This window comes from Thunnus albacares, chromosome 20 (genome assembly GCF_914725855.1).
Source record: "Thunnus albacares chromosome 20, fThuAlb1.1, whole genome shotgun sequence".
Lineage (NCBI taxonomy): Eukaryota > Metazoa > Chordata > Actinopteri > Scombriformes > Scombridae > Thunnus > Thunnus albacares.
The window spans coordinates 6,295,042-6,312,725 of NC_058125.1; the positions used below are offsets into that span (position 1 = coordinate 6,295,042).

The window sequence follows — 17,684 nt, forward strand, 5'->3', positions numbered from 1 at the left end:
CATAAGAAACTGCAAATAACTTACTGTCAATACCTGTTTTACCTATTGCCCTGTGCTGATTACTCCAGGGACAGGTTGCATGGACAGAAAACACAGTCACATGGCAGTAATCAGTCACCTTAATCAGGTACTTCATTACTTAGGTTATTGTGACCAAGTCAGGATGTAAGATGTATTGCAAAATGCAAAACCAGGCGACTGCAGTAACTTGGTGCAAAGTAAATCATCAGTGTCTGTTAACACAGCCAATGATTGAGCATTTTAATTACTCTGAACATGGAGGACTAATTAAGGACAATGATTTCTGAGAAGTAAACTCTGAAAAGAACAAAATCTGGAGGAGGCAGTCCAATAGCTCAATGAGATTACTGCACATAAATTGGGTTAGTACTCTAATTTATTCACTTTGCTTGCAATATCTAGACAGCGTGCTGTTAAGTTTCTGGTTGATGATCAGTTACACTATACTACATAAAATTAAATTAAATTAAATCCCACTTAATTCAGAACAAAGATCAAACTTTAACAGAAAACCCATTTAAAAAACAAACAAACAAAAAAAAGAAATATGTCAGACACTATCTGTGGCCAACCAATACACACTAGACCGAACCATGAAGCAGCACCACAAACAGATGTGGGCCTAATTGAGTGGTTTTTAAAAAATGGCCAATTTGATGAAAACAGAGAGCCCACATATTCATTAGCAAACCATTAGATGAGTAATCTCTAGAAGTGAGGGCTAAAAAAAAAAACTAAAAACTAAACTAAAAAATTTTTGCATCCATATTTCATCCTCTCTATTGTTACAGGCTTTCCAGTCCTCCTCCCTACTTCATCCTCCAGTGTGTCACAGCTGGCTTAAAAGCAGGTAGACTGGAAGAGCTTTTTTTTTTTTTTTTTTTGTTCATCAGAGTTCACAAAGTGTACTGGCATGTTTTCTAGAAATCATGATAGATGCATACAGTATGTGGACAAACAAACAAGTACTTCAATGGAAACCAATTAACCAACAGGTCCTCCAGGTTATATGAGAAAATATGTAATTGGTCCATGCTCTCCAGGGCAACGTATATAAGTGTTTCCTGATTGCACAACATCAACAGGACAGGATTGAGGTTTCAGAAAAAAAAACATTTTGTGGTCTTACAATGCTATTGTTAAGATTTGGTTAGGTTTAGGCACAAAAACAACTTTGTTAAGGCTAGGGAAACATCATGGTTTGGGTTAAAATGATTACTTTAAAGTTTAGTGACCTTTGTCGTCATGGTTGCAATAATAACAACGATTAACCCTCCTCTCTCCCAGAAAAACAATACAACATATTTGTTGACTTGCTATGAAATATTGAACTGTGTACAAGAAAAATTAATATGGATTGCTGTTAAAAGAGTGTACGGACAAACAAAAAGAAAATATTGAAGTGGAAAAATTTCCTTTGAGCCATGAATTCATTCCAGTCTGTATCTGCCATAGCTGCTCTTTGGTTATTACTTACGCCAGTGGCAATGAGGCGTATGAGAAGGATGCAGCCCTGAACGCCACACAGGGGGACAAAAAAAAAAAGAGGAGGAAGTTTGCTCAGGCATAAATGAATGAGTGAGGTGATGCGTGACATTTGGGGACGTTGCGGTGTCATCGTTAGGCTGGAAAACACCAGACACAAATAACTGCTGCAAGTTTGTATCCATCATTTCATCCATGTAAATGCAGAGATTTTCACCATTGAGTCTCATGAATTCATTTGCAGGCAGTTTGCATTGTTTTGTTTTAAATAATACATGGATTTTACAGGCTGTTGCTAGAACAAAAGAAATCTTTTAAATATTACATAACTCATTATTTTCTATCTTTGCTGTTTTAATGCCCATTTATGTATGCATCTGAGCCAAGCATACTGTACAATTTTGAGCATTTTTTATTGATGTGGTAATCGTCAGCATGTATTGTGTGTGTGTGTGTGTGTGTGTGTGTGTCTGATGGAAAGGGACAGTTCATGCACTTGAGAGGACATTATTAACTCATGGTGGCCTTTGGTGACGACCCATGATACAATCTCATCAGCAGGTCTGGGCTCACCATTAAAACAATTCCAGCAGCAGTCTGGCTCTGATGATCAATGAAAGTCACCTCTCTGGCTCTCTCTCTCTCCTCTGTACCTGCACCTTCAGATGGTGACTGTTTCATCACCTTATTTCAAAAACCTGCAGGTGCGATAGGCAGGCTGCCACGGGAATGTGTCTGATGACACTATTTTTTACATGACAGAGAGAAATGCGGCTATTTATGATTGCTTCCCAGTGAAGAAAAAGAAAAAAAAAAAATAGGGAATCAGTAGCAATACAATTACATGGTTAAAACTTCAGTAAGTCTACCCTTAAAGGACCATGCAAGTTGTTTAGCATTGCTAGCGAATTCTCTTCAAATCACCCACTTTTTATATCACCGCTGACTCATGTGCTATTATAGTAGATTGTTTTTCCAATTTCCAGGCAGCAATTTCTTCCCACTGACTTCAGTTTCCAATTTAACACTTGAGACAATTTGTGATCCATCAGTGACCAATTTGCCAAAACATTATATTATTGTCAGTTACTTTATTGCCACATGGTAATATAATAATAGTGTAATGTAGGAACTGTTTGACAAACCTCTCATATTTTCTGACATGCTGAGGATTTTGCCTTCCTTACACAGCAACATTTTCAAAGCCACAAACATTACCACTCAATAATAACGTAGCTTTGACCAAATAAATGCAATAAAATGTTCAGTGTGATGGATCACCTATCTCTGCAACCTGATTTGAACACTGAAATAAAAGTAAATGGAGGATCGATCTCTTCCCTCTTTTTTTTTTTTTTTTTTTTTGGCATGACAACTTTTACAATTTAGTAGTTGCTAGGAAAATTCTCCTCTACTACAGCTGCCAAAGGCTCTTTAAGCTGTTCACTGTCTGACAGTGTGACTTCAAATATATTACAGTGCATTCTCTCGTCTTTCTCTTAGCAACTCCCATCTAGGTTATGGACTTCTCTCTATTAGTAAGATGATTTTTAGCATTTAACTTCATATGAGACCATCCCTTCTTCATTTCCTTCACAGTATGGCACTATTGTTGATGACACTAATACCACACTGATAAACTTGTTATGTTTTTCTCTGCTGATTTCCGACAGCAGGACTTGAAGCTCTACAGTATAAAGTTCTTTTTACTCTTGGGTCACATTATTGTGAATGAAACTTGTCCTCAAGTAGAGCGAAACAGTTGGTCGTTTAGCGGTTCGGGGGCGTCCATTACACTAATGATCAAATCACTTGGACGTGCACCTACTCATAAACAGGTAGCATTATTATTCAAGTGGAAACAAGTCATTTACGACAAAGTTTGCGCAGTTAAGAGAGTTTGTGACTTGGAAAAGAGGGGTTTAGAATAACACTTGAGGCTCCATGAGTTTACAGTATGTCTTGGGTTTGAATACGTCGAACAAAACAACAAAAACAGAAATAACATTAAACTTCCACACTGTATCCTCTAAATGCAAAATGTGACATGAAATATATACACATTTTTATTGGCTGACTATATGCAGTCATCTTAACAATAGACTTATGTGTTTTCAGCATTAATACAAATTTGACACAAGTTGGATGAACAATAAAAAACCTCGTCTATAAACGGTAGAGAAACCTTAGTTGTGACCTTTCAGCTTAGTGAAAGCAACCACAAACCAGATCACAGTGTTGGACACTGTCCCAGCTGGAGGCGGTGGTAGCGGAGGCTCACTGGCTGAAAATCAGTGCATTTTTATTGGCAGTCCTTTACCAAAAACAACAAAAAAAGTTTATTTGCATAAACTGTGCGGATTTTATTTTGCCTCTACTTAGAAAAATTGGCATTCCTGCTGAAGATATAATGAAATATTTTACCTGACAAAAAAATGAAAACATCTTTGAGGTTAAACAGCAAAAATGGCGTACAGAGAATTTTGTTAAATCACACATATAACTGCACATATATAGGATTTAAGTGTGCTTTACAAGCTCACTCACCAACTCGGCTAGATTAATCCGCCCACCCCTCCTCGAGTCGAGAAGAGTCTGTTGATGTCTAGAGTACAGATCTTCATGTGCCATAGTAGGATTCTATATGAAAGAAATCCAGCTATCTGATGTATATGTGATTCATTCTGTGTGAAAACTGCAGCAGCAGAGATGTCTCAGAGGACTTGTCACAGTTTGTTGAGGAAGGCATAAGTTGAGAAAGAGGAGAAAAAAGTCAAAGAGGCAACTCACCCCCCACCCTTCCTTAAAAACTCACACCCTACCACACATGTCAACACACTCAAGCACATGAGGAACACATCTACACGGCCACTCTCTCCATGACTTGTGAGCTCTGATATATACACTCCCGCTATCTCCACTTCATATTATTGACCAGCCTCAGTCTATTTGATCATGGAGATCAACTTCCTCAAGTAGAGAAAAACCTAACTGGTGCCCATATATCAACCAGAAGACCTTTAAAAGTCTTCAAGGAAAAACTGATTATTTCCTGCCAGAGAGATTTCCTTCCACACGGATAACAGAGAGAGCTACACAGGTTTGTTGACATTTGCTGTTTGTCGATGCGGTACTTGAGTTCAAAATCAAATCTATCAGAGTACATGAACATCTCCATAAGATAAAACCTTGAAAATGCAGGTTTTCAGGCAGTTTGCTTTTGATGTCTTAATCCATACGTGAACATATTTTTCATATTTTCATGGCTGCACAATTCCTTAGAAAGGCACCAATGGATCAAGGTGATGTTGTAATTAGACACGTCTGAGAGAAAAGCACGTATTGAAAGAACTTACAGAGCTTACAGCATATTCTGCAATGCTTGAAAGATACAAGTTTAGATAAGGTTAAACATGTTTGAGTATATTGCACCATTATTTCAAATAATAAAATAAAATAATAATAATAATATTTTTTATTCTATTTATACCATTATCTGCAATTTTCTGGCATGACGGACCACATTTTACAAGCTTTGGTATTGTGAGTGTGACAGATAACATGTAGAGTGGAACCACTGGACAATTCATTGATTTGTCACTTGATAGAAAATGAATCGGCAACTACTTTGATTACTTTGAAGTCATTTTTCAAGCAAAAAGTGACAAATATTCCCTTGGATTTTCTGCTATTCTTTGTCATATGTGACAGTAATTGGAATGTTAGTTGGACAAAAGAAGCAACTTGAAGATGAAGATAATTGTTAATAGCAACCTTACACATGGAGCCCTTCAGTATTAACTGATTCTCAGCTACATCTGAAGTCCAGTTTACACCAAAGATTTGTGTCGAGATGAAATCATTTTAGAGCGTTGCAGGGAAAAGTTGCAGCAGTGTAAAATGGCCCGTCTCAGTTCGACTCAAGCTGGCGTCGCCTGCGAGTCAGCTTGTCAAGTCGTCAGTAGCTGGTTTTAGAATGTAAGGCACATCCCCTGTTTCAACAGCCAATCAGCTGGCAGTGAAGTCAGCTGGTCAAGTCAGTTACAATCTGTCAGCTGGTTGAAAAGGCAATTTTGGAAAAGAGAGGATCACCTCATCAATTTGTTTGAGTAACAGCCGTGTCTGAATGACACAAGCCTTAAAATTTACTGTAACGGCTCCAAATTCTCGACCCTCATGTTTTTAAAAAATATTTTTTCCATTAATGCTAGAATTGCAACTGTAGCAAGTAATTCATTATCATTATCACTACCCTCATTCATATTTTAAGAAGATACAAACTATCGAGCTACAAAAAAGCCTGAAAAGCCAGCAGTTAGAATGGAAGTGCAGAGAGTTGTTGCTATGGAAACTATACCCTATCTAATGTAAACCTGCAGGTTTCAGAACGTTGCAGACTTGCATTGCAAATAGTTGGAAGTTTCAACTCACCTAATTGTGAATCTTTGGTCTAAACTGGCCTTCAGTGTCACAGTGTTGTGCCAAGAAACCATAAAGTCATTAATCATGATTTCAAGTTTCTACTCTACTCACTTTATATCAAAACTGGAGCACACGACTATCAAAGCAAATTACCTTCATGTTTGAATAATCACTCCATCTGCATTTCACCTGTATGTAGATTAGTCAGATTATTTGTTCAGACTGGCGCCATACTGGCCAAGTTTAATTTAACAACACAGAAGGAACGAAAGCCAGCAAGCTCAGCTCAGACTCATACTGTCAGTTATGACCTGTAAACAGAGCGTTCAATCTGGTGACTAAAAACGCCATGACTGGCTTCTCGCTAATGTTATTTTCAAAAAGGAACCCACAAGTAACACACACATCCATATGTTGTCATCCATCACCTGACGGCTTCCAATATAGCCGCCACAGAGTGCATTACTACATCTGTGCCTACTCACACTACCAGCTTACAAAGTTCTATAGACAATCAAATAAAAAGATGGGATTGTGAGACATTTGGGAACCTGAATGTTGCAATTTGATAAACTGTGGGTTTGACAATGCCACCTTTGAAAATTACACCTCTGAAATCACGTTGAAACAAGTTCTCCTTGCAGTAATTTTATTCGTTTTAACTAACAACAGCACAGCGTGTCACTGCCCTTTTCAAACCAACCCTTGTACTGAATCTGAATGATAGCGTCTAAAGCAAGCAACTCCAATCCAAATTCCCACCTTTCCAGCCGATGGAGAGGTCACCAGGACTGTTATTAGAGAAGACCTCGAAACTGTAATCACAACCGGAAGTCAACTCTTCATCGCAGAGCTATTAAAATAAATGCTCCCCAATCACACGTGTATTAAGAGAAGAGTGCAGTAATGCATTCCCCCTCTTTCATTTGCCTTTTTAGTGGATTCATTTGCATCTAAATAAATGTTGAACCGTGCTTTGTTTCCACCAGCAAATTACCAGTCAGTCTGTCATCCTCTTCATTGATAGACATTTTAGCCAATGATGTCGGCCATAGAGACGCAACCGTTCAATGGCCTTTTCTAACCTGACTGAACATCTGACATTTAGAAATAATCAAGGGAGGGATACAATGAGACAGCAGGCCTTTTTCCATAACATCCTATTATACCTTGGGTAGCGGTTATCACATTAATATGCAAATAAATTATACTAGCAGGAGTACACATAATGCTCAGCTTTGACTGTTTCAGGAAATTGCAACAAATTCAACTCTAAAACATATCTGTTTTATTTTATTTAGCTTTGCTCCTAAAATGATCACCCCCAGCAAAAATAGTTCAAGGACAAAGCCACCTGCGTTCCTTTCTGGGTTTTTCAAATTGAAACGCCCACTCAGCTGTTAGGAAAAAGCAGCAATGTGGGTTAGAGCCAGAGCTCTGTCTGTGTGTGTCTGTTGGCACGTTTAGTAAAGCAGCAGCAACAGTGAGTGCTCAGTCCGTATCTGTGACTACTGGCTAGGCCGGCTAGGAGGTTTTATATCGGTTTATATGCGGGAACGTCATCATGCAGAAACCTATGTCATGTGGGAAAAAGTTTTTAGAAGGGCTTGGGAAAATAGCATTTTGATGCTAAAACAAACGTACTTCGACCAAAATTTGAATTTTCAGATTTGAATACATATGGAAAACTAATGTGAAGCTACAGAATGATATAAAAACCTTAAAAACTCAAAAAATAATTGACTTGTTCTTTCAGTGAAGCTTAAAATTGAGAAGTGCTTTTAAGGCTGCTTCAACTATCATTTATCATTAAGACAAAGACAGAGCAGTTAGCGGCCAGGCAAGGAGGATAAATGACTCTTTCCTGCAGCTAAATGCTTGAGTGCCTCAGTGTGACTCTCTTGATAAATCAGAAGAATGCTGAGAAAGTGGCCAGATCACAAAACACCAAGTCAGATCTTCTGCTGAACAGCATCGTTTTGCATCCATTTATGCAGGTACATCAGTGGTGTTCATGCCCAAATGCATTTAGTCTTCCCAGGTTCTAACTCGCTGCAGTTTACATGGTTCAAAAAGCATCAGTCACTTATCATAAAAGGCATCACAAATGTTCAGCTGGTATCAACACTAAACCTGTTGGAAAAGTGAAAATTGCCATTGCATGTCCTAAATTTAAATAGCTTTGGTATCAAAACAACTCAAGGGAGACTGAAGAATTTAGAAAAAAAGTCAAATAGCTACACATGCTGCCCTACGAAGCCAAAACAATAGAATTATATGTATATTTGGTTAAAAGTGAGTTAAGACCAGAAGCTGACTTCTCAGTATTTTATGTTAGAAATTACTGTGTAATACAATACTACAAAACTGAGCTAAAAACCAAACCATAACACAATAACTGCACAATATCAGCTAACTTTAGCCAAACCTAAACTTACTAGCCTTTTATCTTCGCTGTTATCTGAAATTGAAAAAATTACAAATTTTCATGAACCAACAAAATTGGTATTTTACTAAGACATCCAAGTTAGGCAGTAGCTAAATGCGGGAAAAATAAATAGCTAAACCTGTAGTGCTAAAAGGTAACTAGCCTAGCTTAGTGAGGTAGCAGTTAAGGCCAACAATTTGTTATGGTTAAGCTTCCTTGAAATCACATATTTAAATGTATTTAAGAGATTAATGTATTTTATCAGTGTCAATAGAAATATTAATAGCAGATGGATAGACATATCAAAATAGAGATACATCACATTTAATCATGAGCTATGAAACTCCACAGGCTACCTTCACCGCTTAAAACAATCACAATAATGTATTTTCTTGAAGAATAGTTTGGCATTTGGGAAATATGCTTAATTGTTTTCTTGCTGAGAGCAGGAAGGAGGAGTCTCCACTAGTTGCCGAGCAACTGCTTGCGGTCAAATGTACCCCGTAAATGGCAAATTGTTGTTTTTACACTTCGGTTTTTACACCTCTCGTCATGTGGTAATGAGAGGTGTTGGTAAGCAGATTTTGTTACCTTTAGACAGAGCCAGGCTAGCAGTTTCCCTTTATTTTCAAAGTTTTTGCTGGGCTAAGCTAGCAAGACAGTGTAAATAAGTATTCCTTTAAACAAACTAGCTCAAAATGATGAGAAAGATTACAGAACAGTTTGTCTTTGTCAATACTCCCTTGAATAACCTGAACACTGTCTAAAGGCAGAGTGCAGTATCTGCATTTTAAGTGTGTGGACTAGGCCAGTGACTTTTGAGGTATATAATAACCTGAAAAATGCATAAAATTAAAGCATTACAAGCTTTCTTTTTGTTACATGGTTTGCTGGATCAGCCCAAAAATGCTGTTTTTCTCAACTTCACTCTCTTAAATATGTTCTTTGTGTTAATGTTTGCCTGCACTTTGCAAATTTGTAAGAGGGCAACTGGTGGCTAAAACATGCATGAAGGAAATATTTTGCACCCCAACATGGAAAGAAAAGATTATCCCAATGGTAAGAGTTAATGTACTTGTTAATGTACTTGTCAGTGTGCTAGCATCAAACTGTATCACTGTGTCACAGACGGCACAAATCAAAAAGTGAAAGGTTGTTTATACGCACCAAGGCACCTGATTAAATATTTAACAAGATCAGGAGTCTGTTTCCTACTGGTGTGGAAAAGTCTTAAAGATTTTCAATGGTGACATGTTGTCGCTGAGAAATCATATTACTGGTGACTACTGAATGTTAAAGTGAAATAAATCCTTTTGGATGTAGATGCCTTAAAAGGCACAGCCTGTTTTCATGCATATAACTTTAAAACTTTGCTTTAAATTTACTGATTTAGAATGATGGTATATTACTGACTTTTTAATGTAAACCTACTGGTATACCAATATAAAAACAATAAAATACATTGTTTTCAAAGGTGTATGCACAATGGGAGTTTAACATGAGAGCATACACACATTTTCCTCTTTGTTTCTTTCCTTTATGAAAACAGAAAAGATCAGCTGGGGATCCTCAAAATGGGTGTGTAATGTTTGGGAATTAATCCCTGCAAACACTTTGGTTAATTAGTACAGTGTAGGGCTGTGAGTGTTAATAATGCAATAATTCCCCAGTTAAGCACTATCGAAAAGCTGATAAAAACAGATTTGTCTTCAGCATGCATTAGGTGTTATCCCCAGAGGCTATTTTGATCAGAGCAATCATCTAAACACAATCAAAGTCTCTACAGTATATTTCTCTATTTGCAAGTAAATTACTTCATTTCTGTCGATGTACTTTTGCTCTCTGTCACCTGATAGCTGAGTATCAACAGTGCACCTTTTGTTTCACTTTCACCAAAGGGCGTTTTAAAACAGCCAATTTCACCTGAGTTGGTTTTCAGTAATTTTACTTCTACTCAATAAAAATTTGGACTACAGTAGAGCAGTACGCTGTAGTTGTATTTCCACCCACGGCCTATTGATAGATCATCCTCTAAATGCATCTCTGTGTTGTTTGTGCATATTTATTATGCATTACTCAAAAAGAATGAGACGATACAATGATAAATCTGCATTCATTAACCACATGAGTAATTACTGTCACATGAAAGCTTAATCAACATACAGTAGTACAAACACACACACACCAACACACAGAAACCTCAATCTTGTTGCCTCTCTATCGATAGGCACATGGATTTACAGCACACATGCAGACTGTCCACTTCTTTATCTTTCTGTTTTTGTGACCTTTAAACGATCACACATACAGACACACGCAAACATACTAAAGCAACTTTTCAGAAGAGGTAGACATGTCATTATCAGCATGAAACTGTGTGTGTGTGTGTGTGTGTGTGTGTGTGTATGTGTGATAGAGAGAGAGTGCATGCATGGGGGCTGACATCCTGCCAGATAAAATGATGTGTCCTGGTCTGGCACACAGCTCTTAATTAATGAGCTGTTAGACTGGTGGAGACTAAAGTCTCATTTTGAGAGGACTGACATTTACACATAACACACAAAGGCTTTCACACACACACACACACGCACGCACATTGGCATGTGTAATAAGGTGTGGATCCTGTTGACATCTGAGAGGGGATGGTGATAATGATGATGATGATGTAAAAGTGACATCCTGTAAAGCGACTTGAGACTTGGAGACATAATGAAAGACACACATTTCACAGGATTAAAGGAACACAATGTCACTGCTGTGAATCCAAGCTAACTGAAGCAAAAAAAGCAAGTAATTTAAGAGTCATTTTTCAAGCCTACAGGCAGTGTGTGTATCATACTCAAATAACAGACTTTTGTTGAAAAATCAGCCAATCATTTCTATTGTATTTTATTTCCTTTGGACAGAGCCAGACTGTTTCCCCCTGTTCCCAGTCTTTGTGCTAAGCTACAGTGAGGTAACTAACTTCTGGCAGTAGCTTCGTATTTACCGTACAGACATGGGAGTGGCATCAATCTCCTAAGATAACTCTTGGCTAGAAAACAAATAAGCTAATTTCCCAAAATGTAAATCTGTTCCTTTAAAGATACTTGACAGCATCATCATTGCTCATTTTCCAGTTCTTTCTGAGTCTCCAATGAGGTCCATCCAAACTCAATTCACTCAAACATTTGGATTCTTTAAAAGAGCAACTAGTAATCTCAATTGCATTTTGTTTTATACAGTATTTTTGGAAATGTATTAACATTTTCTGTCATTTTAAGTTATGTGAATAAAAAGGGCAACGAGGTAATGTGAAGTCAAGATACACCATCTCCAGCAGCTGTAGTACAATACATTCTGGTACCTGAAAGTGTGTCAGTGATATATAATCCCAACAGTAAAAGTTTTACAGTAAATGTTATTCTGTGGACCCCTACTGTTTACATTTCTTTTCAAGACCATTGGGAGTCTGTACATTGGCAATCATGCTTTTGTGTGCGTGGGGGCATCCCTACTTACAGTAGGTCAGTATAGCAGCTTGTGTGTAAGTGATTGATATCCTGTGGTGAAGAAAATGGTGGCAGCAATCACAGTAGCAGCAATGTGTCTGTGATGTTCAAATAATTCAGTCCATACATCAGCCCATAGAATAAACTCCCGTTAAAGTGATATTTCAATATGACACGTTCATGAATTGATGACTACTGTCCCAATCAATACTGGTGGCTGCACCAATCACCAAATTTACTTCTAAGAAAGAAGGACTTCCATCATCTTGCTTCTGCTGTTACTAGGCTGCTTTGACTGTGGATTCACAAAGCTAACTGCTAAGCTAGGCTAAGCACAAAGCTAAGTAACAACATAAGGCAACCCACTAACAGTCAGTAAGATAAATGAAGAGGTTTTTATATGTACACATGCTTTATATACACTGTATATATACAAATAAAGATGTACCATAATGGCTGGATTAAAATTTTGCATTTTTTACTTAGATTTCTACCTCTAAAATTGAGAAGTGGCCAAAGGAATTTGATATAATAGTAGTAACAGCTTTTAGTTTTTACATTATTTTAATAGGTTACAAGGCAAGCTAACTTATATTGTTTTATTAGGCAAATAAAGCATGTTGGCAAAGTTAAATATTGACATTATGTTTTTCTATCTTTTATGTTAATATACTATTCTAAAGTTTAACTAATGGACCCTCTGGTTTCTTCAGGCTTCAGTCATTATCAGGATACTCTTCAAACTGGCAGCATTATCAAATTACATATTGTGATAAATATCGATATTGATCAATGACGGAAAAAAATATCATGATTATATATTTTGCCATATCACCCAGCCCTAGTTACTAATTATGTTATTCCAAATTAGGAGGCAGAAATAAATCGTTTTTGAGCAATCACATCCCTTCTCTGCTTTTATGCAACTAAACTGCTTTTCACCTCTGTTATTTTACTGATTTAAACCTTTCCACACATTATTTCATTCCAGTTTCATATTTCAAAATACAAAAAACAGCAATGCATCAAAAAAAGACCCACCCGTTCACACAAGGAGCTGTGTTGGAAGGAGCCTGTGGCATCAGGTACTGATAAAACAATAAAATAAGATCAAGGTAGGCCAGTTGGAGTAACAGAGCCATATGTTTGAAGGCTTATCAGACAATTTTACAACTCAGTTATCACAGTGGCAATAATTTGAAACTCAAATCAACAGGTAAACAGTGGGATAATCCCACTGTCTGATCATCTCAAAAGGCAAAAATATTTATAGCAGTTTCCAAATGGCAATACTTGAAGGCACACACACTCAGACTGTCTCTTCTTGAAGGCATTCCTAGTGTGGAATTTGGTTGTGAGTATAGTAGTTATGTTAAGTAAGAAAGCACAGCTAAAGTTACAAAAACAGTTTACTGTCTCACCTCTGCACACCTGGCCAATCACTGTGTGAAGTGGGATTTCCTGTTGGATTCTCGGTTTCAGAAAGTTACATAAATGTCAGATGTATCCTCCCCCTTCTATTCATGATACAAAGTCATCTTCCAGGAATGTGCCTTTCAAATATTTGATTGGCTAACAGTTTGTTTGCCATATAACATTTTCTTGTGGTGTGGCAAAAGTTTTTTGCCAGATGACCCTGTGCTGTACTAATATGAGATTGACCATGGCTTTTGTGTCTTACGGCTTTCTACTGTAGTATAATAATTGACTTTTTACAATACTGTGAATTGTGATAAACATTCTGTGATATCACTTAACAGTATACAAGTTATGGGGATGTGTCTTTCAAATTCCTAAAAACTTCTGAATGCCATGCAATCCAGTGTGATGATCATGGATTATCATCATAATTATTTTTATCACCTACCCCCAAATGTATATTCATACTGCTCACATAACAGTATGCCCACGTTCAAAGGAATGACGTGTCTCTTTTTGGCTCATCAGACCTGATAACACACTTGTGTCAACAGAGGAAAGCCGGAAGGTTGATTATTTAGGTCCTGCCAGCAGTGCCGGCATGCTGAAATGAGACAGTGGGTTTAGCTATAATATATTGCACTGTTTTGATGGGATGCATTGTTCTCCCAATAACGTCACCATTCATCTTATCCATCCTCCGTCTGTTTGATTTGGAATCAAACTTTGGCCATTTTATGACAAATATGTTCTTATGATAACAAGAATAGACACGAAGGCACAAGAATAAAGTCCACAATTGACATCTACAACACCTTCAGCCTCATAGAAAACTCAGAGCCATATTTCACAGCATCCAAGCCGGGTTTTATATACACAGAAATGGCAGTAAAGCCCAAGAAAAGAAGGGTTCAGGAGAAAACATTGAACTTATAAATCCGCAAAGAAAAGATATGAAGAGGAAAACAACATGAACACGAAAAGCAAAGACTGAAGGTTGTGACACCTCTCTAAACTACTCTCCTGTCAGGCAGTGTCATCTCTTTGATCTGCCACTTAAAGCCTTTCTACTTACCGCAATGAGAAAGTTGAAGAGTGATTTGAAGGAGAAGCTTGAGAAAACACATGACAATGATATCAAATGAAGTACAGCCTTTTAATAAACACACACAAATTGAATGAACCAAACACACACCAGGAACCACGTTGACAGGGGTAATAAGTGGAATGCCGGCTGGAATAATTAATGAGTTAAATGAGAGTGTGTTCGTATATAGCAACAAATCTTGGGGGTCCAACAGTCAATCTCTTTCTGTGTTTTCCTGATAAACACTTACTTCCATCCTCAGTGCATCCTGTGTTCCAAACAGGGAAACATATAGACTATGTTTCCACTCACAGTAGTCGGTTTGTGTGACCGAGGGATTCATCTGCCTCATTTATCACGCATTCACTTGTAAACACATCTACTATATTCTCTGAGTCTCCTGCGAATTTCTTTCTTTCTTTCTTTGTTCTTTGTTGTTTGTTTCTTGCACTACAAAAATGTTGGGTTCTAAAAAAATTGCTGTAAATTCACACTTGTTGGCAAAGAAAACAGGCAAAGGCAATAAGTGCTAAACCAAAACTTCTAAAATACACATTACAAAAAATGCATATAAGGAACTTACTAAACATCAATTAGCCTTCCATCCACAGAAATGTGAACTTATTTACAATGACAGAACCCACTGAAGGAAATATTTTGCACCCCAACTAGCAACTAAAAAGAAAAAAAAATAGGTTGAGGATTGCAAAGTCTACTGTCCTCACAGATTCTTTAAACTTTCAAAAGTACAGAGAACAGTTTTATCCTGCTGCACCTCTGGGCTTCCAAAATACCTATTTTTTTTATTGCAGTTTCTCTCTGGGGTCTAAATTATTTCACACAATACTGGGAGTTTGCCTCTCTTCTCTGAATTTCAGCAACTTTCAGAAACTCAACACACTGTAACCACCTGATCAGTGATTACACCAGAGGATTGAGGTACAGGAAGTCAACAAAAAGATTCCATGGGAGACAATGTGTTACAGAGATCTCTCATCTAAGGCCATAACTTAAGACAACTTAAGTTTAAGATTTTGCTTATCTTCAAGACTTCAAGACTACACATAAAATCTCTTCCTTAAATCCCTCTTCACCATCAGATCCTTCCTCATATTATCACGGCTGAGAAATGACGTGTCTACAATGATAAAAAACACATTCAAATATGTCTCTAAGGATAAAATGGGCTCTAGAGAGAAAGGAAGATGAAGGAACGGAGACAGAGAAAAGCCAGAAGGAGTGCATACTTGGGTTTAAGTTTTTATAAAACTATTAACTGTGTCTGTGTATTGACTGAAAAGGTTTCTTCAAAGTGGTGCAGATAGATAAGAGACACAATTCAGAAAGAAAGTCAGTTATTCTGTAGCTGAATCCCTTGTTACTAGTAGGCTTTTTCCACTATGGGGACGTGGCAACTTATAACTGAACATCTAACCATTGTCACAGGTTTTGTTTTTGTTTCCACTGTTCTCCGGGTGCTTTGGGGTGTGTTCCTGGAACTCAATTTCGGCAATGCTTTGGAGGAGATACTAAATCCACTAAGTTCCAAGTGCTCTCGGGGATGTGTGCAATGTAACAGCTTGTTTGCAGCGGGGGCATTAATACAGCAGGACGTGTGTTTAGCTGAGCACTGCAAGGTGATGGTCTGATCCAGAACATCAGACGTGTCTGTTTTGCTGCCTCATTATGTGTTTGTGTAAACTGTAGACTGTATGCACAGTGTTGGGGAGTTTGCTACTAGTTTAATTACAATTCTCAGTAAGGTTTGGGTATCAAAGGTATTTTCAAAATCACTGTTTTTTTCAGAAGTGAAGTACATTTACTTTCTTCTGAAGGAAAGAAAAACGGACAGAGAGGACTGCACTGCAACCTGCAGTCAGTTCTACAGTATACCGGATTCTTCACCTGCATGTCCTAATCTTGTGATTCAGGAGAGAATCAAGCAGCGGGAGGACAAAGAGAGCATGACCAGCAGCCAACCTGTCTTGAGGGACACACCCGGCTCTGGAGAGCTCATCAGTTAGGTGGGAGCTAATCCAGTGCTGGTCTTGTTCACTCTCTGCTCCATTCTATCGACTTCCTCCTGCGGGTGGGCCCTTCAATAATTAACTGATAGTGACATTTAAAAGTCATTAAGTGTAAACGTGAAAGAAAATCAATATTAGCACCACTTATTCCATCATTGTCTGTCCCACAAATGTGCTACATCGCATAAAAATGACGATGTCTGTCCCGTTGCCTTTTTCATGGTATAGGCTATAACTGAAGTGGTGTACTTTTTCAATATATTAGAAACAAACATTCTGCTTTGTAAAACACAGTGGAAATACCTGGCAGAACCAAACATCAAAGCCTTACAGGCAATAAAAGTTCAGCTTATGGGAAGCTCCAGGTTACATGCTGTTGAGTTTCTGTGCCTATACAATAAAGCATATCTAGTCATGCTTCACGCAAATTATGAGCATGTTTTGTGTAGTTCTATAAAATCTGTAGTTCTGTAGTTGTATAAAATCTTACAGGCAATTCACGAGAGTAAATTGTGATGCTCATTTTAATTTCACTGATGCAACAGGGCGATGCTAAAGATCACTACAGCAGTGGTTCTTATTCAACTAAGAGTTTCCTGCCCTGAGTTTGAACAATCAATCAGTCACTTTGTCAAAACAATTACTGACGGCATCCTCTTATGACAGAAAGCATACAAGGCAGCAATTTTGTCACTGATCATTGAAACAAAAAGAAACACATCAGTGGTGGGCAAAGACAAAACAAACACGCTATGACAACTGGCACTGAATGACAATGAAACACAGTGACTTGGCATATTTATGCATGACGCTGATATCCAAGCTGCACTTCTATTATACATCCACTCAAGAAGAGTAACACTATTCTAAGAAATAAATAGATTGTTGACAAAATCTCAATGTCTTGGCGGATTAACAGTAAGACCAGTAAGAGTCAATGTTAAAAAATGCAAAGAGTTCTAATGCAAAGGAAAATTATTCCAAGTTCTAATGAGAGAGAAGCTAAACCTACACACTAATAGGATTTGTGCTGGCCAAATACTTGCTGCCATTTCACTTTAATTTGACTTTCAGCAATAGTGTGATAATCCTGTTCTATATGGCATGCAACTTTTTCGCAATTTTTTCATATCTTGTAATGACTATGGAAACGCAACCATGGATGCATGTGAATCCAAAGTGATAGAGACAGGTTTTCAAATGTTCATATGTTTATGATAGCCTTCTCAAGTGTTGCCTGATACCTCTAACTATGACATATAGCAACTGATTTAGAAAAAAAAACAAAAAAACAACTTTCTGTA

General features: G+C 37.6%; 1 protein-coding gene across 2 annotated transcripts in view; it reads right to left on the reverse strand.

Annotated features, from left to right (window-relative positions):
- The window catches only part of LOC122971713 (zinc transporter ZIP11-like), a 132,874-nt gene that overhangs the window by 57,991 nt on the left and 57,199 nt on the right, over window positions 1-17,684 (reverse strand). The window lies entirely within an intron of this gene.